General features: G+C 36.6%; 2 long non-coding RNA genes across 3 annotated transcripts; both read right to left on the bottom strand.

Moving 5' to 3' along the window:
* Positions 1–781: 781 nt before the first annotated feature.
* On the bottom strand, positions 782–25,867 carry LOC102008005. 2 transcript variants are annotated; one of them, XR_264116.1, is made up of 4 exons: positions 25,804–25,867; positions 23,315–23,381; positions 20,170–20,218; positions 782–878 (listed from the first exon to the last, which is right to left on the bottom strand). It is a non-coding gene; the product is annotated as an uncharacterized LOC102008005 (long non-coding RNA). The 2 variants fall into 2 exon arrangements; XR_001231296.1 differs by lacking the exon at positions 782–878 and adding an exon at positions 19,030–19,063.
* LOC106146739 lies at positions 9,740–19,030 on the bottom strand. The gene is made up of 3 exons (XR_001231297.1): positions 18,992–19,030; positions 11,133–11,153; positions 9,740–9,907 (listed from the first exon to the last, which is right to left on the bottom strand). It is a non-coding gene; the product is annotated as an uncharacterized LOC106146739 (long non-coding RNA).

Below are 25,867 nucleotides of genomic sequence, written 5' to 3'. Positions count from 1 at the left end.
GTAATGCAAAAGAGTCAACATTTTAGTAGAAGAGAAAAGGTTCAGAGATGACTTATAGGTAATGATAAGAGGATTCAACGTCCACACATCAGTTTATACTTGTACTTTATGCTTCCTTCAATCTTTCTCTACATGATGTCTTTCCTGAAGCACTGTTAAAGGTCATCGTCAATGTCCTGTAAAAATATTTATGGTACTAACTTGACAAGAAGTGATGTTTTACAGAAGAGAGTATCAGGGATGAAGTTATCTCTTAGTGCCCATATTTCCAGTGGCCCATACCTCAGGAAAATCCCAACTGTGGAGAGATTCAGAGTTAAATTGGCAGCTTCCAAAACTGCGGACTCAGGACTTAGGAAAATGATCAGTATCTGTGTAGTTAGTCCTACATTTCCAAACATTTTAAGTAACAATAAACATCAAAATCTCCTTTCAAAGACAGCATTTCTTTTTCTTGCTATTATTTAGAAGAAAAGAGATAGCTAACAAGAGCCTGTTCTTTTAAACACAATCTCATTTCCAGGAAGGCAGCATGTCTGAAATCACTGTTATGGCAAGTATTAAGCTCATCTGACTGAAAAGCAGAAGCACAGCTGTGTCCCTAGGGTGCATTGTCAGACTTTTTGATTTTCAGAGAGCCAACAGAGCTGAGATACATGTAACCCTTTTTGCTACAGCTCATCTTAGTGCTCCAGCCTTCTGCTCAGCTCCTCTCTCCTGCTAGGCAATTAGAATGGTCCTGAGCTTTTCAAAGCAAAGATACAAACCCTTTTACCTTTATGTCCTGATTGCACAAGGCTCACAGGCAAATTCTTCTAAGGAGGTTAAAATGCAGTGATCTCCTTCAAAGTCATGATGCAGGATTCAAACCCAGCCTCCTGCAGGGAAGACAAAGGGAAGAAAGCAGGATAGACGGTATGACAAAAGGATACAGTCCATGCAACAAATAGTTCTGCGATCTCACACTTATAATAACCATGTCTATTTTCAGCATCAGTCTTTGTGCTTTCCATATATTATTTCATTACATGTTTAAAATGAACCAGTAAGGAATGTAGCTGTTGGCGGCTCGGAAAAGCAGTCAACATTCCTGTATGCTTCTGTTTCAACCCTCTCTTCAGTTATTCCCTAAAAGAGTTGAGATGAAAGTCAAGTTATCCCATCTCAAGAAAGAAACAGTCATATCTGGACCAGTCTAAATTTGGGTTTCAAACTCGATCTCACCCCGACGTATGAGGATCTGCACACACAGCACAGCAGCAGGTAAAAATGCTCTCTGCTCGGTCTCATTCAGTAACCAGAGCTCTGACATGTGGCCTTATTTCTTACTTGGAACATGTGGCCTTATTTCTTACTCCTTTCCCTTGGTCACCAGGAAGTATAGCTTTACCTTTAAATTTTTTTCACCCTTCAAATGTTGAATTGAAATGGAATTCAGATTTAAGGGTAGATAAGAATGAAATAGGTCCTACCTGCTTTGATTTGATGTCAGAATGGAGCAGAGTTTTTTTTTACCCTCCATCCCAGCCATCAGCACTAGTGTTTGGGCTTGAAAAGCTCCAACGAGCTTCATGCTGGCTTCAAGCGTTTGTGCCTGCTGTCGTGTATCACTAGGCTAGAGGCTCTGGACAGATATCATCATGCCATCCTGGGCACCCACAGCTCACACAACATCAACAGCATTCCCACTGCAGTCTCACAGGAAGGCAGGAAGTTTAAATAATTTATTCAAGCTAACAGAATGCTACTATGCGGCAGAGACTGACCTTGAGCCCAGGACCATCTGATTGCAAAGTCTCACGTCCTAATCACCATGCTAAACTAAAACCAAGTTACAAAAAGAAATAGCAACTGAGATTATGCACAAACACCAAGTGAATGGGATAGTGGCTGGTACTAGAAGAATTAAGATGAAATAGCTCTTGCAGTAGGTAATGAGTCTTCATTAAGAACATCCTAATCCATAATGAAACACAACAGATAACGTTGCTGTAGAAGAATTGAGGGAAAAGGGTATTTATAGAAAGGCTGAGAATGGGATTCCAAACTTCTGATAACTTTCCCCTCATGCTTTGCTGATTGCCTTCTCTGAGAACCAACATAAATGCATGTGTTATCTGTGTTTGAAATGCTTGGAGATCTCAATGTTACATTTCATTTCTCCAACCTTCCCCCAGCCCCCCAAAAAGAAGAAATTAAAGAGAAAAAAAGAAGAGAAAAAAAGCATGGCCTGTCAAATAAAAGCAAGATATGAATGGGATGTTGTGACCCTCAAAACCAAAATCCCCACTTTTATTTAATTGTTGATCTGTGATTATATTTGCTTAATATTTAATTTTTAAATTAAGATATTATTAAGCTAAGTTAAAGAGTTACATGAAATGAATCATGCAGAAGTTGTACAACAATGTATGAATTTGAACACATGGTACAAGATAATATACGACATGTGCATTTTTATATTTGGTGCAATTTTCCTCAAACTCTTGAACATTATCTTAAGATAGAACATGATAAATAGCCTTTTTATTTTTAGATAAATGTGAAATAGCTGAAGTGTACCCTGACAGGCATTTGCTTAAAATTTATAAAGCTTTTCCATTAAGCATTTCTTTGTTACGTTCCTCACATAGTGTAAGTTATCACTGTGTTCTAAGCACTAAATACCATTAGGAAATAAATTAAAAGACAGAGATTCTTGTATGAAAGCAAAGAATGCAATACTTAAACTGTACATTCAGAGCTGCAGGTTTTGTCCTATGAATAATTTATTCATCAAAATTTTTATTAAAAAGTTACATTGAGGGCCAGTTTGTTACTCCAGGAAATTTCTCTTAGTGCTTCACACCCATGAGGAAAATTTTTCTTCCCTGGGAAATCTTATTTATCTTGGAGAACAGCCTGATACTAAGGATGATGAAAAATAACAGTATTAAATTATATTGCAGTAACAAATGAACAGATACAGGTTTGGGTTTTACACTGAGTTTGCATCGTGTATGTTTCTTTGTGGAGCATAGACTGTCCTGACGTAAAAGGGTAGCTGATCCGGGCAGATGTGGGGCTTCCTTCTTCAAGTGAGACCATAGAGTTCCTAAATATGGAAATTGAGGCAACGTGTAATGTATTCACATTGGCTTGTGGGTAGAGAAGAAGAAGATGGCAACATATTCATTCTTAAAATTTATTTTACTTTTATTAGTGTTTTATTTTTATTAGTGTTTGTAATACATAACCAATATATTCTTCATGTGGTACTGGTGGAAACACAGTGCCACTTGATCTTCTTTACTTGCTTGTCCCCTGCTTTCCTTTCCCTTTCCCTCATCTCTGTACTTCCTTCCTCTCTCCACAAAGTCTATTTCCCTGTTACCTGTCATGTATCTTTTAAATTTTTCTCTTTAAATTATTCACACTTTAGGTTTCTTATATAAGAAAGAACATCTGTGTCTGATTTATTTCATTTAGATTTATGTTCTCACGCTATATTCATTTTCCTAGAAATGACTCAGATTCACTCTTCTTTATGGCTGAGTAGTACTTTATTGTATATGGCAGCCCACATTTTCTTTATCCATTCACTGTTGTGGGGTATATAGGCCACTTGTAAGATTTAATGATAAATTGTGCTGCTATAAATATGATTATGGTGTATCACTGTAAATGATGTCTTTAACTCTTTCAAGAAGATACCCAGGAGAGGTGTATCTTGGTCACATGGAATTTCTACTTTTAGTTTTTGAGGCATCTCCATACTGATTTCGATAGTGGGTTTACTACTTTATAATCTCAGGTGTATTTTGAAGAAGTGAGGTTTGGATTTGTTTTTTCAGGGGAAGGCACTTCGTTTTTTTTGACAAAGTCTTTCCAAAGAATCACATTATATATAAAATCCATTAAAAAGAATAACTTTGAGTAAAATGAGGATGTAGGTCTAAGTTCTGGCCCTCTCAGAGTTTTCTGATGATACTGGAATGTGAAGCAGGCTATGATACTCTAAGGTTTGCCTGAAAACAGTGTGAAAATATTTGTTTTTGGAGTACATATGAGGCTTATATAAAATTTTAAAAATACATTCTTAAAATGAAGGAAGTTTAGATTGGTATTATGAATGGAGACTTTGCAATCAGATGGTCCTGGGCTCAAGGTCAGCCTTTGCTTGAGAAAAATAATAACAAAGTTGTCTAAATGGTATTTGAGTCAAAGAAAAAATAAAAATGTGACCTACAACACATTAAATTATAACATACTACATGCTGACTTAGTTCTGTTTTTAGCCAAAAGACTAGTTTAGATTATTAGTTTATAAAAGCCATATTTGTGTTGCAATATTTATAATGGACAACTCTTGTCCTGTGTACATGTTATAGGATTTTAAAACTTATAATCCAACTTGAAGTTGGAGGAGAAACTAAAATTATAATGGAAAGTAATTGTGGATTGAAGAGAATACAGAGCAAGTGTGTGCCTTCAAAATTCAAGTTATAAAATACATTGTACTCCCGTCCTTTTAATTTTATTCAGCTAGGGAAAAGTTTCCTCTGCAACTGAATTAAAATTTCTTAAGCACATTTCTACTCACTTTCAGGAAATAAAAGATCTTCACTAACAAGAGTTTTACAGGAAAGAACTATGATTGCTGAAGAGGATGTGGGTGCTGTTTCTTTTCCTCATTGTGTACCTCTTTCTCCATTTGCAATAGAATATCTGAAACAACATGTTCATACTTGGCTGGTACTGTCATAAAATATCTCTGCACTCTGTGGGGCTGGTGGATCTACTAATCTCGTTATGCTCTCATGCAAATTTGCTTGCCGGGTCTTTTGATTGCATCTCTGTGTGAAGACATCTATTCCTCCAGCACTTTGAGCACTTCTGGTCATGAATTTTCACCTATACACTAGGAATAGATATCCTCTATTGTTCTCTTATTGTTTCCCAATGATTTTCTTAGGCAAGGGGCTAAATGGTGTTCACCCAGGCATATCTACTACAGTGACGGCCACGACTAGTCACACTATCTTGTTCCACTGATTTTGGGAGAGTTTCCTCTCTGGCAATGCTGATTCACTCTTTTGGTTTCCAGTATAGTCTCCAAATTGCATGGGATCAGATGACTCAGTGAAGTCAATCTCTGTTGTTAATCAGTGGAAGCAATCCAGATGCACAACTTCACTCTCAGAGTGAGTTTGAATAGAAGTATAGTACAGCTTGATCTCAAGCAAATGTGTGTCACTAAATTCACTCTCTATTATGTCACCATTGTCAAAGGTTAATTTTGAACCCAGCTGTCCACCTCTTTTTGTGTAGATGTGTTAAAACATTTGACATAGTCTGACATGGTCTTTGTAGTCTTGGAGTTTAAAGTAATTAACATTAAGTTCAACTTCACCACAACTCTATGAGATAGGTAAAGTTAACCTAAACCTTACAAACAAAGATAAACTTAGTTAAGTTTAGGCATTTTTGCTTTTGAATCAAGGCTTTTAACCACTAATTTATAAACAGTTATGGAAGGCTTCCTAGCAGCATTTTTTCTTTTACATTCTATGGGTTTGTATCTGATATCTTTGATTTAATTTCAGACATCTACAAACTAGAAACTATATTTCTAGCAATACCCTGCTTTTGTATCTATAGAAAAAATTTTATACAGAAATGGTGTTTTGACATTTCTGGTTAACACAATAGACTGCCGTGACATGGCAGAGCCATTTACTGCCTCTGTACTGCACACAGGGAAAGTCTGGGTAAATCAGGTAAAATTTACTTAAATGATTGTTCATGTTTAAAACTTTGAATGGAAAAATATCAATTATTTGTGAAATAAAAAGAGAAATGAAAGTTACAAGACAGAGTGTTTAATTCTAAATATTCAATAAACCAGCAAAACCTTAGAAGCTATAGTGGCTTGGAACAAAACTTTGAATACTTTCCAGGAAAAACATTTGATGTAGATACATAGCTCAGTGTGATCAAATACACAAAAGCCAGAGCTCATGAAGAAAGGACAGTTAGACAAGTTCTACAAATGTAAATTCAGTGGATTCTGTTCATCTTCTAAGTGGAAGTTTTCAATGGACTAGGGCCATAGTTTGAAAGATTCACCTACAAAATATAAACCCTCAAAAGATCAAAGTAAGACTTTGACTCCGTAGCAGCATGAAAGAAACTAAATCATATTTAAGTACAACCTAGTGAATCCATTGGAAATGAAATAAAATAGTAAAGAGAAATAAAATAGTAAAAGTAAATAAAGGGAAATGTAGATAACATTTGAAAAAATTACTATTAAATAAAAACAGCATTCTCTGCAGAGCAAAAGACCCAAGAAGTGAATACTATTCTAAGTTTTGAATTTCAAGAGAAAACAATTTTCTCCTTAGAATTGTATCCCCAGTTAAAATTTCATTCAATTATTAGGGCAAAATACATAAGATAGTTTGAGGACAGCCCCAAACTGGGAAATTAGTATTCTCAAATTTTCACTAAAGAAACTTGCTAAATAAGACACTGATAGAAACTGATGGGTGAAAAGGGAAAGGAAGGAAAAAAAGTGTACAAGATATTTAAGATAGTTATACAGCTCGTTTCTCTTAGTTCATTAAAAAGAAAATTTGTGCTAATATTATTTGGAGGATATTCACTCCTATATCTTGCACCTTCAGTAACTACTATGAAGATAACACTTTGCAACATATTAATTATTCTTAACCTCCTATTAGCCTGATTTGAAACACTATTTTATTATTTCTTCTCTTAAAAAAAAGAATGAAACTTGAAAAGTGCAAGAATAAAGACAAGTGCAAGAACAAAGAAAAGGAAAAACTAATAAATATTTTTGGTTCTATGACTGTGAAACTATGTATATGGATATTCATAAAATATAATGTATATTTTGCCTTTTGTCTTTAAAATTTATATGAGTCCTGTCATGCTATCTTTCTTAATATGAGATTGCTTCTTTTCACTAAATATTAACTTTTCATCATTTTTTCTCAGTGAGGCAAGAAAAGCGAAGGCAATTCTGAAGTGACTTAAGGAATACCAGCTCAATGAGTATAGCAAAATCAACAGGGAAAAACAACTAAAGTTTAAAATATTAAAATCTAAGTAATAGATATATGTACAAGTGTTTTTTTCATTTTACCACAATTTACTCATTTTAAAATAAAAAGAAAACATTATTGAGTTTCACATCCAAATAACAGAGGAAGGGAAGAGATGAATGGTAGCACCAAGGTGGAGAAGCCTGGCAAACACCGTTTTGTCAAAGTGATGAAATTCAACACCAGTGGCAATGCTTTGAGGTCTTATTTTCTTCTGGTTGAGAAGACGGTATAAACTTAAGGCTATTATGAGTAAATGGTCAGCACTAGAGACCATACTCATAAGTGAAATAAATCAGACCTGCATGTGTAAGCAACTTGTTGTCTCACTAGTGTTAGCACCTGAAAGAGTGAATAAAAATTAGGAGGAATGATGGACATTGTGAAGCGAAAGGAAACTGCTCAAAAGTAAAGAGTAACTGCAATGAGAGAACAGAGAAAAGAAAGAAGGGGAAATTATGTATGTATGTATGTACAGGATAGCTAACATAGTTGTACTACTGACTTCTATCATTTTACTGAAAGGAACAGTTAATGATTAATTATTTGATCAATCTTGCATGTCTCTATTTGTTTTCCTGAGAAACAACTTTGAAGATATCAATATGCAACACAACAACCATTGTTAATTTCCTACCATTTTGTCTGTAATTCAGTATTGCTTGTATTGTTCTTATGTGATTGTGTAAATGAGTGTCTGTTAATATATTTTCATTCTTTTATTTTAAAATATTTTTTTTAAAAAGAGAAGACATATCACTTGAAGCATTTTACTTGCCCAAACCTCAGTGTAATTGTGAGAATATGATGGCATACACTCAAGTTAGGAAACCTTATACAGAATGTCTGGCTGGCAGTACTCTAGACCGCAAAGGTAATGAAAAAGCCAGTAAAGACTGAGAAACCACCAGAGACCTGAGCAGCTGGGGGAGATGCAGCAACTAGTGCAATGTGGTTAACTTAGATCAGATCCTAGAAAACAAAAGTTGGCATCACTGGTAAAACCAATGAAATCCAAATACTAGTCTGGAGTTTACGCCACAGTAGAGTACAGTGTCAATTTACTGCTTTTGACAAATATAATAAAGCAAAGTAAGATGCTAACAAGGAGGAAACTGAGTAAGGGGTATGGAGGAAGCCTTTGTGTTATTTTTGTAATTATTCTATAAATCTACACTTGATCTTAGCCAAAAGGCTGAGAAGCAATTATTAGTCTATAGATCTAAAATGACTTAAGAAAAACAAGTTTATTAAGAAAACAGAATTTTTAGAATAAATCATTTTAAACATAGGTAAATTTTATTTACTTGATAAACATAGGTAAAGTTTATTAAGAAAACAGAATTTTTAAAATAAAGCATTTTAAACATAGGTAAATAGCATCAATCAAAAATTTATTAGTTTTTCCTATCATTAGAACGTTGAATGGACAATCACAGCTGAAACAAACAGGATGCAAACATGGATGAGAGGAGGATATGTGAAATCGTGATAGTATGCTCTTGACCCACTTCTGGGTTCCCACTCAGTTTGCCTTCCTCTTTCCATTTTTCAGTATTTATCTTTGACACCCTTTTGAGATATTTCTGCGATTTTTATTTTATTTAGCAAGAAGGAGCAGGACAAACTGGATTATGTCACCTTGTTTTCACTGGAAACTGCACTTAATTTTGAGGGTCATAGAAAACTTGGCTACTAAGACCCTTCCATTGTCATAAGGTTCCTAGGATCCCTCAAGCTCCTCAAGTTCAGCAATCTTCCTGCTGTGATCAGGAAAGTACCAGAACAAGCCACCCCTCACCCAGAAAGTTCCTGAGGTCAGAAATCATGTGCTCATAAAAAGTACTTATAAGCTCTGCTTTTAAGCTTTTTCATTACTTATGAGTGGACTCCCTCTATCAAAGTAAAAGATGGAAAATTGCTCTTAAAGGTCAGTTTCACTATTTTTCTCTCACTTGTAGCCATAGAAATATGTCCTCAATTACCTTATTGTGATTTTGTTTTCTGCTCTTTCATTGGTATACCTGAATACCTTAATTCTGATTTCTTTTAATTTTATTCAGTGAGTTAACTCATCATGTGTGTATGTGTGCAAATGTTTTAACTGAGCTCATGATATTTGAAGGGGAGTGACAGTCTCTATTTTGACTTATTACTGTCTGCATAGTTAGGATAATCAAAGATTCAATAAGGAAGAATAAAAGCACTGTAGGTGGTACAAATGAGCAGGAGAAAGAGCTTCTAAATATCTCTTCCAAATACAGAACACTTCCCTCCTTCCCCTCTCTTTGTTCCACTCCACCCACATCCTTCCCCTACTTTTAGTCTGTTCCTAAACCAGGAAGTAAAAGTCATGAGTGGGAAGGGGTGGAGAGTGTGTGTGTAACCAACAAGAGAATTTATTCTTTTGATGAATCATAATGATTGTACTATAGTCACATCTTCCCACAGATAGTCCTGAATTCCTATGCTAGGATTCAACTCCCTCTGCAAATGAGTTAGCTAGTTCCTTTACCAGCCTTTCAAGTAAAAGGATACATTCAGCAAAGTAGAGCCATAAAGAGCCCTGTGCTCATCAAATTCTAACTGCTGACTTACAGAAGAGAAATGCAGGACTAGAACGAGATAGAAATCATTCAGGTTCATGTATTTGTTAGAGGTAGAGTTAGGACTTGGATCTTCCAGCTCCCATTGCTGTGTTCCTTTTATAATATTGGATTTAGTTGTAGCCATTGAGAGCCATTATGCTTTGACAGGCCTGGAGTGGATGAGAGGTTATTTCACTGCAGCTTGGTACTCTTTAGAAAAAAAAAAAAGCAAGTGAATGAATGACTGCCATAGCAACAACTGTAACAACTTGAAATATACACATACAGTAAAAAGCATGCATTAGTTACTTTTATGGTTACTGAGAGAAAATACCTCACACTCAAAATTAAGGGAGGAAAGGATTATTTAGCTCCCAGTTTGTGGAGGTTTCAGTCCATAATCACCTGGCTCCAAGGCCTGGTGGTATGTGGCAGAGAGGTAACAGTCCATAGTGGAGGAAAACAGCAAAAGCAACAGGAGCAAAAAGATGGGGAGCAGACCTCTTTTCATCCCTATGTTGTGTGCATATTACTCACCCTAGGGAGGATGTAGCACTCACACTATTTCTGTGCCCTCCTCTTGCACAGGCTCAGGATGTTTACAAAGTGAGGACCATGGGCCGCTGCTGAGTTGCTTAGTTAAATTTCTAAACTTCTCAAAATGACACAATGAATAAACCATTACAGCATTCTAGGGCTTAAACAGCCACCCTAGGGCATGTCCTCTACATCCTAAGATGTAGAACTGCAGGGTCACTTAAGCTTCTAAACTTCTGAAGTTGACACAATGTATCAAGCATTACAATACACTTAGTAACAACTTGAAGCATACATTCAGTTCTTATGATTCCTAGTACTGGTACTTTCTGAAATCTCATCTCTATTTCAACTTCATATTTGCATCTAATGAGAGAGGCCTTACAGGAGCTGTAGGGACATTGTAAACTTAAAATTAAAAATCTTTATATGGGAAGGAGATAGAGTGACTATGAGCTGAAGCCCAAATACTTGAGTGCAGAGAAGACTTCAGTAGTCAAAACAAGGGAAATTTCTTGTTTTCCTGAGTACCATACTAGAACAGGGGCCCTGATGTTCAGGAAATACTTTCAAAATATGTTTGAATGCATTCTCCAGTGAATATTTCCAATAATCAAGATGTTATATCCAGGTACACTAGTATTTCCAGTTACTTGTGAAGCAGGAGGATCCAGAATTTGAGGCCAGTATGAACTATATGGAGAGAATCTGTCTCAAAAAAAAAAAAAACTCCAGAAAGTATATTTTATTCCAGAATTTGTATATTAGACCAAAGGAATTAGTCCAACTGTTATCAGACTAATTGGCAACAATAAGGACAATGGTTCCAAGGATTTTTAGTGTAATCACAAACCAGAGGTAAATTAAAACCTGGTATCTAAATAGATGGGAATCTCACCTCTCAATCCCTGAGTAGTACCTGAAAGAGATACAGTATGTTAATGGATAAACTATCTGCTATAGAGCTAGGGCAAATACAAATGTACAAGACTAGACTCTTCTCCTGCATTTCTATATAGATCTGACTATAATCTGGTCAAATAGAATAAAAACACTTTTAGTCAAGTGTGGGTAAATTAATGTGAACTTAGGCAAAGTTTGATTTTTAGTCAGTGTATGGCTGTAGACTGACTGCCTTCCTATGTGAGGTGAAAGGAGCTTTGGAAAAGCCAGAGAGCAAGACATTTGAAGTTTGGGAAATGATTAAATTAAGTCTACATAAAAGTGTTGCGAATGAGCAAGTTCTGATGAAGGATATATTTTCAGGGTAATGGAGAAAAACTTCAAAAATAAAAATAAATTATTTTTCAGTGCTGTGTGAGTGTATGGCCATGGAGGTGTTTGGCAAGTTGTTGAAAAAGTTAGTTAAGAGAGAAAATTCAATAAGGTCATAGTAACTCTATTCAAATCATTTGAAAGGTTATGATGAAATAAGGAGATCAGTTATACTGACGATAGCACAGAAAGGCAGACCTTGGGTCTGTGAGGGAAGTTAAATGGGAGAATATTTATATGCTCCAAAGGAAATAGTTTCAAAAAGCTAAAGCTATTCAAAATTACAATAGCTTCAGATACTAGCTCACTCTTATCATTGCTGATGTTCAAACGTGGATTCATATCTTAATGAAGGCAGAATAAAGGGGACTCAAATGTTAAATGGATTCACAACTATAAAGTCCTTAATGCACTCTATGGCACAATCCAGCTTGGAGTAATTCTGTGATGCTGTTAGGGCCAGTGTGATCAGCAGGCACTAGGAATTGAGGAAGATCTCACCTGATCTTTGTGACAGCTAATCCAGAAACAGCAGCTCAATGTCTTTTGATATATTTGGCATGCACTTGTTTCCTCAGGTAAGCTACACTAGCTTATATTTAGATGAATGGATGCACAAAGTACGTATTGCTTATAATGAAAAATATAAAGGACATCATTGTGAGTGGATATAACAAATACTTGCTGTGTAAATCACGCTCCTGGTGAGAAACCAAATTCATTCTAGAGAGTTCAAATTGCGAGATTTAGAATGAATGGATGTCCACTTAGGGAACTGTGGGCAACATTAAGGCAACGAAAAAAAAGTTTGAGACTAGTAGTATCTGGAAAATATTAATTTTTCTATGTTTGAAGTGACTAGTTAGAAGTCATTGCTCTGGAAGCCAGTGAGACCAAAAAGAGCTGCCCTCCTTTGTGACGAGAGGGGTCACATCTACTACCCTAATGATGCAGATTAAAAGCAAAGAACTGCTCTAACTTTTCTTTTCACCCTACAAACTCTGTGCCAGTTCCAGGCAAAAGGCACCCAGTACAGGGGCCATTCCCCCAGGAGGGCAGGAAACCTCAGAGGATGAACCCAGTTGGGCACCTGGAGAGAATCCAGCAAACCTGCTGTACGTGGTGAGTGAACTGTGGCTCTTGCCATGACTAATGTCCCCAGATACCAATTATATGTTTCATTTGGGGTTTTCCAGATCATTTTAGTTCTGTTGTTTTGTAAGGTTTTCAAAGACAGGTTTTCCTTTGCACCTTCTTTTGTATTTAATGAACAGTTCATTTCCACACACTGAAATCTTTCCTTATAATTTTCCTCTATATTGTCTTCATTTTTGTTTTTATGTAAGATCTTCCCCAATACTTTTCCTTACATTTGTTTCCAAATACTGCAAATCTGAGGACATTGTCTTTACCAGATTTTAAATTGCTTGTGTGAGTTACCTAGTAATTGCCAGATAAGATCACTAAACAAATGATACAAAGAAAAAATTCCAGCACTGTAGGAGACTGAGGTAGGAAGACTGAAAATTCAAGTTCAGTCTCAAAATAACAAATAAAAAACAGCTGCGGATGTAGCTCACTGTGAAGTCTCTGGGCTCCATTAGAGAGACAGAGAGAAAGACAAAGAGACAGAGACAGAGAGACAGAGACAGAGAGAGAATGAGATAATATAGACCATAGATTCACTCTGAGATACCAGCTGTCTAGATCAGTGGCACCATTACTAGGACATTAGGGGATGCTAATGGATGTAAGAAAGCAATACTAATTTTAAGATTTGAACACTTATATGAAAGCATATCAAATGTTATACCTTAAGCCTTTGATGGCAGCTTTTACAAATCTGCATTTTCAAAAGAAGCATAAATATATATACAAGTTTTGGCTACTGACTTCTAGAGATGCTTTATGCTTTGAATTAAATGTTCATTTTTCTCACACTCTGCTTCCCTCTATTCACTGACCCTCATTTTTTCTCTTGTGTCTTAATTCCTAAGTTCATCATATAAATATTAGCACATAGTGTTTAAAGTTACAGAGCTTCTATGATACTGTAAAAAGCCATCAATTATTTAAAATATGGTACTGAAGACTGGAGAGTGGGAAGTAGAATTGTGGAAAGAAAAGATCATATATTCATGGAATTTTCCTCCCAAATTTCAACACATTAAAATTAAATGATAGTTTTCCCAAGAGATTATTTCAGACAAATCATTCAGGCCTACCTCTGGGAAAAACATACACTGAATTACTTAGACAGAATAAAACAATATGATTCAAAGATACAGGTGTGAGTTAGGTGTTTGAAGGCAGGATATGTATGAAAATCTAAAATGAGTTCATACGCTTTGGCAAGAACTGCAGAAAGAGAAACTAGGGAATTGTTTTCTATAATACTTGATATGAAACCCTAGAACCCTAAGACAGCTACAATATTTAAATGATCTAGAACTCACGTGAATGAAATAACAGATGCAGCAGGAAAGATTCCTTTAAGGAAACACGTGCACACAGGCACACACACAGCACACACACACACACACACACACACACACACACGTGTGCACACAAAAGACTAAAGTAGAAACCATGAAATGAAGGTCCTAATTTTCAGATACTAAGGCTGGAAATACTGATTTGAAAATAATGTGCTTGGATCTATGTTGTGTCATGTGTCATGAGAACTTGCGATTATTTTCTTCAATGGTTACTGAAGAAGAATGGAATTTTCTACCAGCCTTTTTGCTCAAGTTATGTATACTTTCACATCTGTTTTTGCTCTTATCTGAATGTGTCAATAGAAATAATGCATAACAAAATCTCTGTCTGACATATAGACTGACCAACCATTGACAATAAGGGCATTAGTGACACCGATGTCATGGTATTTTTTTTTTTTTTTTGTCTTCTCACATTATTAAAAGGCTGGACTATTTTCAACACTGCACAGCTAGAAATGCTGGTCTGTGATTCTTAAATTAGGAGAAATAAGGAATTAGTTCTAGAGTTGTGCTGGATTTCTGTGTGGGCTTGCTTTTCACATGGTGAGGAAGAGAGGAAGAAACCAAGAACAGCGCTAAGTACTTGCTGCATTGAGTAAATGAAATCTGATTTCAGGAAAATCAGCCAGTAAGAATTTTCTAAGCTGATGGTTGCAAAAGAAGAAAACATGCAGAATGCTACCTGGTATCAAACCTGCATAGATCTCCTTTGGGTAGGTTCCTAATCAATAAGTTATATATGCGTAAAGTACAAGTCCACGAAGCCAGGTAAAGAATGCTGGAGAAATTGAAAGCATAAAAATTCTCAAAACTTAACTAGAGCTGGTACGCATTCAAGCATATCCATTTTGGAGAAGCCTACAGGAATACCAAGGCATTAATCAAAAACCAGGAAGGTAACACAATACTGTATCATTAAAATAACATTCAAAGGCTCTAAAGTTTTTTCCAAATAAAGCTAGAAAGCATCAAGTAAATTTAGAAGCAACACAATTACCAATCAAGATAAAATCTTATACACTATAAAGAAAACAATAAAATCCAGATGTTAAACAGTGTAATATCTATAACTCAGCACCACATTAAAAAATCACCAGAGATATAATCAAACAGGAAAATATAATCTATTATCAGGAAAAATTCAGTGATAGTAATAGATTCAGAAAGGAGATAAATAGGGTTAGCGATATAATTCAGTGCCAGAGCACCTGTCTGGCAAGCGCAAGATCCTGAGTTCAATTTCTGGTACCAAAAAAACAAAGAGAGAGAGAGAGTTATGCAATTCACTGATAAGGACTAGGGAATGCTATAATAAATATGATTAAGATTAAAGGAACATATAAACATGACAAGAAGAAATGGAAGTTTCACCGAAAGTGTCAAATACTGCTTTTGGTGATCAAACATATATGTGTCAGAGTAGATATTGCATACAAAAACATCAATAAATCCAAACATATCACAAATAGAACTGTAGAAAAAAATAAAAGGAAGTGAGAAACTGCAGACTTGGTGGAAAATATCAACCAGTCTGATAAAAATGTTGGAATTGTGAAGAGGAAGGACAAATATTTGAAGAATTAATGACTGGTAATTTTAGAGTTGTATGGGAACTCTAAACCACAGACCCAAGACCTTCAAAGAAACACCAGCAGAATAGGCACAGAATTGCAGCATGGTAAACCTTAATGAAATTACTGAGAAATCAGTGATATAGAAGAAAAACAAAAAACTGCCATCAAGAATGGGAAGCACAAGATCTGTATGAGAAATGCAAGACATAAAGCAATGGAGTAGCATCTTTAATACAATGAGAAAAAGAAAGAAAATAAAAAACTGTCCACTGAAAATTCTACATTTGGTGAAAATATCCTTCAAAAATGAAGATAAAGTACTTTGTTAGGTAGAGAAACTGAAAGAATTTTTTGCCAGCGGACATCCTAGCCCACTTATAAATCAGTACAAACATGTGACAAGGAATAAGGTATCATTTTCTTTGTTTGCTTTGTTTTTTAAGACAGAAAAATACAGGTTTTAAAGATGACAAAAAAGCACCTGTTGGTCACTAAAAACAGTTTTAGAATGGGTTTCCAGCGAATGACCTGCAGCCTGGGAAGAAAACATCACGAGCAGCTGGTAAACATTTGGGAAGAACAGAGATGTGCCAAAGTAACTTTGCTCTTTTGTCTATTGCTCCTCCATTTAAGACTGAGTGACAAGTGCAGTGGATTTCCAAAGTCGCCTTAACAAATTTCTTCACAACCATTTCGGCAAGAAGGAGAAATTTATGATGGTGACAATGCACTTGAATGTTTTCTTAGCTAATTAAGGATTATAATTTTAAAGTCTTGTGAACAAGAAAATTATGGTACTTTTATATAATGGAATATTACTCAGCTGTAAAGAAAGATAAACTCAAGGCCTTTATATTTAAATGGTCACAACTAGAGACCATACTCATAAGTGAAATAAATCAAACATACATGTGCAAGCACCGCATTGTGTCACTAGTGTAAAACTTGAAAGAGTTAAGTTAAACTCGGAGGTATGATAGACACTGTGAAATGATAGGAAACCACCGAAGAGTAAAGGGCTTCTGGGATGTGGGAAAAGAGAAGGGAAAGAAGGAGAAATTTTGTATGTATGTATATACAGGATAGATAACATGGTTGTTCTTCTATCTGCTGTTTCTATGCTGAAAGAAACTGTCAATGAGTCTTTGGTTGACCAGTATTGCATGTCTATATCTGTTTTCATGAGAAGCCACTTTGAAGATATCAATATGTAATACAACCACCATTGTTAACTCCCTACCACTTTGTTTGGAACTCTGTATTGTCTGTATTGTGCTTGTGATATGTTGTAAAATGTTGTATGTCTGTTAATGTTTCCCTCCTTTTATCCTTAAAATAAAAAAAAAAAAAAAAAAAAAAGTCTTGCGAACAGAAGTAAAGAATTTAACAAGACAGGATTCCTTCTCATAAGAATTTTGCATTTTTCTTGTTTAACTGAAAGGTAAATGTATAATAACTGTACACATTAGGATTGATCAAACACAAAGTTACTTCTAGCCTTATGACAGTCTTCTTTTATAATAGAAAAAGTTTATTTCCAATTAAAATGAATTTCATGGGGAAAGCACTGATTATAGAGCATACAAATTTTGCCACTCAGTAATTTAGGATTTACCTTATGTAACTAAATTTTCCAATGGTTTTATGTCTTCAGTTTTCAAGAAAAAAACACAGTATTTGGAATTAAAAATCTCTAATTGTTTTTAGTTTGAATAAGGTCTTTTATAAATTTTCATAAATAGTCATAGTTTCATTTTTACTATTTAGAAAGCCTGAAGTGAAGAGGTAAGACTCAGATAATACTGTGAACTGTATTAGCACACTAAATTTATGCAACTCAAAATGCCTTTTTCAAATTTGAAAATGCAGGTAGCATTTTATAATAATTTCATGAGATTTTTCTGAAGTGTTTAAAAAACTTCTAAACTCTACGTATAGGCAAATCCTTTAATTAAACATGCCACATTTGCTTAGGTGCACAGTGGATGGAAAATTAGTATGTTTTTAAATATTTAAGAAGGAGGAATATAAATTGGTGAGAGAATATTATTAGAGAAGGCAAGATGCATAAAGAATAGTCAAACAGAGATTAATTATTTCTCTCCTCCCCCAAGATAGTAGACATAATTACCAAAGATAGTCAAACCCAAGGTGTGACTATTGCTCCATTTAAATCTTCCTTTTATTGTTTTTCCTTCAAGGACAATTTTTAAAGAATATCTTTTGGTGAAATATAAAAGATGGAAAGTCTGAAATCTCTCTGTCTCTGTCTGTCTGTCTCTCTCTCTCTCTCACACACACACACACACACACACACATACACACACAAATAGTGAACACTAATATTTCTCAAAGAAACCTAAAATGCCAAAATATATAGCCAAAATATAAGACCAAGTGAAGTTAGATATTCATTCCAATTTAGAATTTTACAGATGCTGAAGGCTATATTGAGTAAAAAACTAACATTCAGAGGAAAATATTTGAGTGATATATATATCCTTATTTGTGTACTTATGACTCAAGCTTCACTTAAGAAGCCAAATTTATATACTTGTAGATGTATTTATTTTCAGTATTACCTGAACACTCATTAGAATATCATACAAAAATTTGTCTTGGACATTTTCTTGATTGTACAGTTACAGAACTCTTTCTCTTTATTTCTGATTTTACCTAACATTTCACTTTAACCTCAAAGTAATAACATTTGAGACCCTAACTAATCATGCATGCTAAGAAAGAGAAGAATCTTGTTTTAGTTCTTAGAATATGAAACTGAAGTTTTTCATTGAAGAAAGAACTGTTTGAGTCTATTAAGAGGCCCCAGGAGAAATAGTAGCACTCAGAAGTCTGGCTGGGGCGGGGAAAGAAATAAGAATATTAACTTGCATAGTTTAATTACCATCTCTATGTTAGTGATGCTCACGTAGGTATTTCAATCACAGATCTCTCCCCTGAGACTGGAAAAAGAATGTCCCAGTGCCATTTGACATTCACTGCTTACAGGCAACTGCCATTAACTGTGCAAAGGCAGAATTTGTTTCCTCTACTAAGATTCCCTTTTCTCCTGTGTTCTCCTTATCTATGAAACCTTACAAGAGCAAACTGTGATTCAAGTGTGATTAGTAGTGCTAAGGTGGGCTGATGTTGGAAGATGACAGGAGGACTAATGCAGTCTCCCATGGAAGAAGTGTGAATGGTGTGGGAAGACACTGCTTCCAGTGAAAGTTGCTTAAAAGGAAGATACTGTACTTAGAAGGCTAGTTCCCCTTCTCTAATACATCTCTCCCTCTAATTTATTGATACTTTCTAATATTGCCTCCTGTCTTGGTTACTTTTCTCTCATTGCTGGGACAAAATACCTGATGCCCAAAATGAAGGAAGGGAAGGTTTATTTCACTTACACTTTGTGGAGGTTTCAGTCCATACTTGGCAGATTACAAGGCAGACTGGCACATGGCAGAGGGCTACAGCTCCTGGCGGCAGACAACAGCAAAAGGGACAAGCACACACCAGCGAGGAATTGGGGAGGAATGGCCTCAAGCACTCTTTTCCTCTCCCTTACATATGCAAACTATCCACCCCAGGGTGGGTGTGGCTCTCACACCCATTATCAAACTGTAAAAGCCTGCCCCATGGCTGCAAGAGGCTTTTGCGGAACACCCAGACACAAACCATAACACCTCCTTTAAGAAACTGAGGGCATCATGATTTTCAGAACTGTAATAAGGCTCCCAACTCCACTGACAGTCTTCAGTAGTTTTTTTTTTTTTTATTTCAAACCTAATTACGTCCTTCTAAGAATGCTAGTCTAAGTGTCATGGTATTGCTTAAATTTTTTCAATGAACTTTTCTCATTGCTGTACACATAAGATACAACCCCTAACATGACTTTATGTATTCTGCAATGTCTGGGGCTTCATCTCTTCTTTTCTCTCATCCTGGATTTATTAGGTAGGCTAACAGGAAGAGTCCCAGTGGTTGTGAGCTCCATCAGAGATGGCAGAATCCAAAATTGCCCCCTGTGTTTTAGGGATCCAGAGAGTGAAAGGTGTGTTGCTTCCTAGAAGAGTCACTGGTGAAAGTCTCTTTTGGAAAGCCAAAGACTCTGCCTTGGAAGACCAAAGAGTCTGCACTAGAAGACTGAAAGAACTGGTGATCAACGTCCAAAGGCCATTGAGGATTGGAGTTCTTTTTTTTTTTTTTTTTTTTTTTAAGCAAACACTTTCTTCTTTCCCTTTTGATTTCATTTAGGCTACAAGTTATTGGGTAGTGCCACCCACATCTGTGGTGCACTTCCTCAGTCATCTGCTGGCCCACATGTCAAGCATCACATTACTAATCTGCTAGGCTGTTCCTGACCAAGACTCCTTGACGTATGGCACTGAGCAATCACACCAGGTTTCCTCCTAGAGGATGATTGCCTAAACTGTGTGATAACAATTGATGGATATATTTCTAGTCTTAGAAATTCTTCAATTCTCAAAAACATTTAACTCTTGTCTCTAAATCTTCTCTCCTCACTGATTTTATTTCCTTGACCTACAGTTATACTGATGTTATTGTAAAATGAATCACTTACTTCAATTTGTGGTTGTTCAAGTTACTCTCCCATATCCTTCTTCTTGTCCCTGTTGATAGAATAAACTACAATTATCTGCATTTATTTCACACTCACTTAGTTGTCAATGAAGGGGAATCTGATGCTACCCTTAGCTTGTTACACGAATCAACTCTCAAAAATCAGCAAACTGATAGGACGGCAGTGGCAAGTAAGGTGCCTGTGAATGCTCAGAAAGAACTTTAAAGTGGTTGTAAGTTATTCTTGTGCCCAAATTGCAGAGAAGACTCTGCAAGAAAACCGGTCTGATAAGACAACAGGCAGAAAAATACAGTGAAAGCATGTAGTAAGTAAGAGGAGACATGTATTTAACCTCCAGTGATCTTACTGGACTCTTCCTTGCCCTGCCAGTTAGTTTCTCAGACAGCTCTTCCAGCATGTCTGAATAAATTCCTGGGAACCCAAGAGCTATAGCAGATACCAAGAACAGTAGTGTGCTAATTCATCTCACCATAGTCAGGAATGCAAAGATCTTATTCTCTGCCAGGAATCCTCTACTGTGCCCTCCTTAACTAGGGACTGTCAGCTCCTCTCAATGGCATTATAAATATGTACAGTGATTTATTAGTCAGCTTTCTCATTTCTGGGACATAATTTCTGACACCCACAACTTAGAGAAGAAGTTTAATTTATCTTGTATTTCAGGAAATTCAGCCCATGGTGAACAGGTACCAAGGCAGGAGCATCATGGTAGAAGGGCATGGAGGAGCAAAAGTGATGAGCTCATGGTGGCTGAGAATCAGAGCAAGGGAATAGCAAAGAGAAAGGAGTGAGGGACCAGTCAGACCCCCAAGGACACACCTTCAAATTCCGCCTAGACACACCAATAACTATGCTCCACCAATTCTTCAGATGGATCCCAAAACCAATCAGTCTGACATGCTAACTTCCACAAGTTGTACAGCCCAAGTCCCTCTTCTGGAGTACATTTTGTGGATCAAGCACTCCTCCCTGTGCTCATAATCTTTCACATGTTCAGCTAATTACCAGCCCATAAATTTCCCTGATACTACTTACTGAATATATTGTTAGTATTATGTCTTTCTGCGTTTCTTGAACATTTTATTCTGTTGAGGTTTTGAGGTGAGGATATAAGAGTTCCAGTGGGCTCTCCTGTGGATGATTGAAGTTCACCAAGATAGGTGATCACCAGGTAACCATACTCCCTGTGATCCACAACAGCCTTGGAATGGCCAAGTTATTAGCTGCATTAAAATGCCTCATATTTGGGAGGTTGTACTTATAAGCCATTGTATCTATGGATTTGCAAACCATTGAAACCCAAAAGGAAAGAGAGTATTTTAGTTACATTCTTATTGCTGAGATATAATACCTGACACCCAAACTTAATGGAGGAGAGGTTTACTCAGGCTCACAGTTTGCAGAGGTTTCAATCCACAATTGGCTGGTTCCAAGACAGTGAAGCATGGCAGAGGAGGCTTATTTATGTCTTGGCAGGCAGGAAGCAGCATTTATCAAAGGAGGAGAAACAATGTACACATACACTCTTCCAAGACACAGAAAAAATGGGATCAAAGCAAGACCAAAATCCAGTGGGGCAAACAGTAAATACCATAGTTCTTTGTCTAACATCTCAGGCAATCTTAGCAAGACGTGACCTGCAAAGGGCTTAGGTGGCTCTACCACCTAAGTGGCCACCTCTTCCTACCAGTGCCACCGCCAGCAATTCTAGTCCTAAGGGCCTCTCTCCTGGGCCATCTTTGCTCACTCTTTGAAGCTTTCCTCAGGTAATCCACATTCCTGGTATTGCCAACCTTCTAGGGTCTTTATGGCACTTTCAGGTTCACAATTACAGCTTCACATATTGCCCTCTCAAGACCACATTGCCTGGGCTCCCAAGGTTGTTTCTGAAATATAAGTGAAAGCCTTCTTGACCCCACAACTCCTGCATTCTGCATGAATCTAAAATCAGTACCATGTAAATAATGCAAAGGTCTGCCACCAGCTAGAGCAGTAACCATTACTCTTGGCTGTTGGGATTGAATGCCTAGATTGTTGAGTTCTGTGAACACAATCCTGAGGAACAAATTCTCTAGGTCACCACTATTCTGGAATGTGGTGCCCTGGAGTGCTCTTAAAGCAAATTCTTTAGCCTTTGTGATTTAACAATGAGGAAGGTAGAATCCTCCTGGCTCTTGTGATGCCCTCAGGTCATCCTTTCCATTTCCTGTTCCAAATTACTTGGCTTTAATACCAACTTTTTCAGTAACCAAGCTCTCTTCTGCTCCATCCTGGCAGGTGACAACTTTATTGGAGCTTTCCTTCTGGCTAAACTGAAAACTATTGAAATCATTCTACTGAGCCATCTGCTCTTGATTCTCAAGGTAGAGCTGGCTAAAAGCCCCCAACAGTAGCCATACCACTACCTCAACATTAGACTGCTTTGACATTGCATCTGTAAGATTAATTAATCCATTAGCCTTGATCTCAGATCCCAAAATATCTTTGGATATGAGCAAAATGCAGACAAGTTTTTTACAGGGAGCACGACACACATATCCTGGAGCCTAATTGCCAACGAAGTCCTTGTTCTCAACAGAAATTTGCTGAACATAAACTTTACTGGCTACATTTCTTTCACCATTTTGGTCTTCTGCACTCTGACCAGAATCTCCCATCAAGTTTAGTTCACAGCATTCTAGGGCTACTTCTCCAGCCAGTATTTCTAAATCTTTCCAAACTTCTCCCATATACCAGTTCCCAAAGGCTTCTTGACTACCCAGGTAGCATCACAGTAATGATTCCACTCCTAGTACCAAAATCTGTTTTAGTTACTTTCTTGTTGCTAAGGCAAAATATCTGACACCCACACTTAAAGGAGGAAGGATTCATTATAGGTCACAGTTTGGAGAGGTGTCAGTCCATAGTCAGCTGGTTCTAAACAGGGTGGTATGGAAGAGGTTTTCTCATGGCAGGAAGGAAATAGCAAGCCACCAAGGGAGGAGGAAGGAAGGATATATATATACTTGCTCACTATGCCTCCAGTGACCCACCCCTTCCCATCAGCCTTCACCTCCTAACATCATGCCCAGTTGTAATCCCATCAGTAGGCTTGTCCAGTAGCACATAACCACAATGCAGTCACCTCTTATGAGCAGTTGGGGCTTTTGAGTAACACATAGGTACAATCCATAAGGAAGATCATCTGGAAACTGGAGAATATTGAATTAGTCTTAGAGTAAAAACAAACAAAATAACAAAGTTACTAGCACCTGGGGGAAGAGGCTGCCTCTCAGGCTTATCAGGTAAATCCAGCAGTAGGACTTATATGCAGGATCAATACCTATGCAGAAAGATTCTTACTCTATGGCAATTGCATTTGTAGGTCAAGATGTTATATAGGAAGACAGAGAAGATTATGGCCTCTGCAAACAGAGCAGATTTAAGGAAGATGCTGAGATAAATCAGCAAAAGTCTGATAAGGTCTGGGGCCAGGTCTCATCCCAAGTTGTACTTCCAAATCCTCACTAAAGGGTAATGGGGAGGCTTATATAAGACCTTATTATATTTTTATGCTTCTAAAGATGTTGCTGGCTCTTTTGTCTGAACTGCCTTGCTGTTCTTTTGTTAGACTGTGTAATTAATTTGGACTTTCTGAGTTCTTTAAATCTAGCTCTAGTGAGAGGACAGGGTAGTTGGATGAAATCATTATGACCCCTGCTGCTGGTTCCTTTTACATTTGACTGGGGACATTGCTAAGAAATGACTATAATCCTAAAATGTACCATGGCCATGAAACAATACTGCTTTCTAGTAGTAGAGAAATGAATTAGTTTTCGTAGAAAAGACTCAGAGCTTGCAGAGATGTTTTACAACATGATTTCCCAGTTTAACAACCCTATCAGATTAGAAAAAAAGTATAATAATGGTATTTACTACATCCCTGTGGACTGTCAAAACGATTCAGAGAGGTAACCACTCTTGTACCCATAATGAAAAATATACCAATGATTCATGAAATATTTAAACAAACATGTCTGCTGCTGACACTTGGTATGCAATCTTGTGCCAGCTATTTGTCCTCCTAGTCTTTCCCAGGAAGACTAGGGTGAGTTTATCTTCACCTAGAAAGGAATGCAGTATAGAGCTGGTGATACATCATTAGTAGGCTAGGAAAACCCTAGAGGAATATGAGTTGTTTATTGCAGTCTGAACATTAAACATTTAAAAAATTTTAGTTTGAAATTCTTAAGCATACACAAAATATGAAGATTATATATTAAATCATGTATATACATCAATATACAGTTTTAGTATCAACATTTATCAACATCCTACATTCTTGTTTCATTTATACTGCCCACATTTTTTCCCCAGCAGTATCCTGAAAAATTCCAGATGAATATTCATGATTTTTTAGAGTGGCATCACCAAGGAAATAGCTTGCATTGCTTTGAGTGTCATCTAAACACAGTCCACAAAAGAGAAATGGGCATACCAATGAAAATCTAAAGCTGTCTTGAGACTATATGGGCATCAGCCCATTGAGATATTTCCCAGCCTATTATGGGAAACTGTTTTTAAAGGCCTGGCCCAAAACAAGAGTGGTTTAACACTTGGTTTGCTTCTTTAGATAGTGAAAGCAGCAATTCCCTGTTTGGGAATTTTATTTGAGCCAAACTGCCAGATAAGTGGCCAAGTTCAAATGGGACCTAAGCAATAAGAACTCTTGAAGTATTTCAGGGTATTACTAGCAGAAGCCAAACTACTTATTATTTAGAGTCCATGCTGTAATTATTGTATAGGAATTGTTATAAAGATGACTTGGCTCTGAATTTTTTAATATTCACTTGATCTTGGAATTCTTAACTGGAAGACATTTGCCCATTTCTGATCAATATAAGAATTTGACCTATAATTTGAACCCTGTCCTGAAATCATATCATCTTGTTAATAGGCAAGTCTTGATTTCTGAACTTACCATATTAATCTTTCAGTGGGCATCTCCTAATAAAAGTCCATATGTTCAATTGAAGATTTCAAAAATCTTTATTGAAAATAGTTTTATATTAAGAAAAAGCCTGGCCCTGCTTTAGTGTTATAATATTATTATATTGTAATGACACAAAGGCATTTCTCTTCTTACAATTACCAGAATAAATTTCTTCCTAAATGTGACTATGACCATGACTGAGCACATCCTTGTTTTGATAATCAAAATTATCAAAGTCAGATTCTAGTATCTCCTCCTAATCTTATTCTTTGATTTCTCTGGTACGAATTGTGGCCTCTGCCAAGTTCATATATTAATGCCCTCAACTCCAATTTTAAAGTAGAGGGAGACAGGGACTTTTAAAGATAATTGGGCTTAGAAGAGATCATGATGGTAGCGCCCTCTTGATTTACTGCTCATCTCAGAAGAGACTCAAGATAGCTTCTCCTCCTCCATTTGAAGACAGAAGAAGGCACACCAGAGAGCCCTCATCAGCATCTCCCTTGGTGACACCCTGATCTTAGACTTCTAGCATCCATGACTACGAGAAAATAAATTCCTGCTATTTAAACCCCACAGTCTATGGTATTTTGTTATTGCAGTCCAAGCTGACTAATATTCTTGACCTTTTTTTCACATACCATGTCAGAGAGCTCCCATGAAATATCTACTTTTGTTCCTACTACTCCACCTGCAAGAAAAACC

This window comes from Chinchilla lanigera, unplaced genomic scaffold (assembly GCF_000276665.1).
Source record: "Chinchilla lanigera isolate Chin_1 unplaced genomic scaffold, ChiLan1.0 scaffold00093, whole genome shotgun sequence".
Lineage (NCBI taxonomy): Eukaryota > Metazoa > Chordata > Mammalia > Rodentia > Chinchillidae > Chinchilla > Chinchilla lanigera.
The sequence above is the reverse complement of the archived record's forward strand: the minus strand, read 5'-3'. Positions and strand labels throughout refer to the sequence as shown.